This window comes from Orcinus orca, chromosome 11, assembly GCF_937001465.1.
Source record: "Orcinus orca chromosome 11, mOrcOrc1.1, whole genome shotgun sequence".
NCBI lineage: Eukaryota > Metazoa > Chordata > Mammalia > Artiodactyla > Delphinidae > Orcinus > Orcinus orca.
Genome location: NC_064569.1, coordinates 64,492,279 through 64,494,437, shown reverse-complemented (window position 1 = coordinate 64,494,437; position 2,159 = coordinate 64,492,279). Strand labels below are relative to the sequence as shown.

General features: G+C 40.5%; 1 pseudogene; it reads left to right on the top strand.

Moving 5' to 3' along the window:
- Positions 1-219: 219 nt before the first annotated feature.
- Positions 220-645, top strand: LOC117201990 (small nuclear ribonucleoprotein G-like; annotated as a pseudogene).
- Positions 646-2,159: the final 1,514 nt, after the last annotated feature.

Below are 2,159 nucleotides of genomic sequence, written 5' to 3'. Positions count from 1 at the left end.
ATAACCAGATTAAAACAACAGATGTTCCATGGATCAAATATAGTCTGGGAAGCAAAGGCAATCACCAGTTGCTTGAAAAAAGAAAGGAAGAGGGTATTGGCACTTGGTAGGTTTTAAGGAAGCTGTGAAAGTTTGAGAAGAATGGTAAGGGAAGCTAAAAGTGGTGTGTGATAGATACATTGCTTAGCTGAGGTTGGAGAGCATGAGTGAGAGGTGGCAATGACCCAGAAGGCAGCAGTGTCCTCTAACAAGGCCCTGGGCTTGGTGTTCCAGGTAGATTAGCCTAGAAGGAAGACTATTGAATAATACATCCTTGTCCTTTTCCTCTTTAAAAGCCTCTGATCATACCACAGGAGTGTGAGGGAGACCACAAGTACCATTTCAAGGCAGCTCTAAGCACACTGAGTAGACGCCATGAGCAAGGCTCACCATCTCAAGTTGAAAAAAAATTTAAGAACAAGAAGTTATTACTGAAATTAAACAGCAACAGATGTATCCAAGGAATATTGTGGGAATTTGATCCCTTTATGAATCTTGTGATACATGAATGTATGGAGATCATATCCAGGGCAACAGAACAATATTGGAAAGGGGATAATACAAGGAAATAGTATCATCATGTTAGAATCCTTAGAAAGAGTATAAATGATGGCTGTGTTCAGCAGAGAAATCAATTGCTTCCACATGTCCCATCCTCAAAGGACTTGTTTTATTGTGATGTAAAAGTCAGGTGATGCACACTTGTCATATTAAATTTTTAACTGAAATTTTTAAAAACCCAAAATGCTGATAACTTGCTAAGATCAGATCCAAAATTCCCTGACATCGAAAGTCTTTGATCATTTGGTTCCAATCTACCTTTCTCATCACTTCATGCCAGAAACACCTTTCCCAAAATATACTGTTCCTAGAGCCACACCAGGCCATTTACTCTTTCCCTCAACATGCCTGATGCTTTCACATCTTGACACCTTGGCTCTAGCTATTCTCTTCCCTGCAATGCCTTTCTCTCCTCTTCATCCAGCAAAGTCTTAGCCCCCCTTGGAGACCTACACTGTGAAGCCTTCATGGCTCACTTACCAGATAGTTTGTCTCTCATTCCACTGCTCTGCCATTACATTCTATCCCAATAATTTGTTTGCATGTCTGCCTGTGCGCTGAGACAGGGAGCCCCTTGAAAGCTAGTTTTAATATTCTGGTGCTTAAGCAGAATTGGCAAAAATGCAAAGAGCCCGTGATCTGCATTTAAAGCAATTATAGCAGTATTTTCTCCTGCATTCTCTCTTGCTACACTGATTTTCCTTCCTGCATTTATCCCTTCCCAGCTGAATCTTTTCTTTTGCTCTTCTCAGACCCAGACACAGGAGAAAACCTTTCTATGCAAGGTTGATAAGCTTATCTGTAAGAAGGGCTAAATAAATGTTTCCATTGTGTTTTAAAATTATTGAATACCCAAACCCACAAAGACATTTTAGAGGACTTTTCAATCCCATGTGTATTTTCAGGGAAGTGTATCTAATATGTTTTTATTAGTTAATTTACATTTAACTTACCAACATAATGTATTTAATCATTACACTCCAAATCTAACACATTCCCTTAGGAAGCACAACAATCTATTTTTTTCTCTATTAACAGGGTGTTGTTTTCGCCAACTGAAACTTGACACAAAATAATATTAATTAAACTGAATTTCTAGTTTCTTCAAAATAAAGTTTCTGAATGAACACAATAGAGTGCAAGATCATTGGGTTAGTACCATCAGGGGACTACATTGGAACCCGACTCTTTTCTTTTCTTTTTTTTTCTTTTTTTTAACTTTTTCTTTTTTTGGCTGCATCGGGTCTCAGTTGTGGCACGCAGGATCTTTCGTTCCGGCACACGGGCTCTTCGTTGTGCTGCATGGGCTTCTCTCTTGCTGTGGCACACAGGCTCCAGAGTGCGCAGGCTCTGTAGTTGAGGCATGCGGGCTCTCTAGTTGTGGCATGTGGGCTTGGTTGCCCCAAGGCATGTGGGATCTTAGTTCCCCGACCAGGGATTGAACTGACGTCCCCTGCTTTGCAAGACGGATTCTTAAACACTGGACCACCATGTAAGTCCCTCTCTCTTTCTTTCCTTTTTCTTTCTTTCTTTCTTCCTTCCTTCCTCTCCCTCTTTCT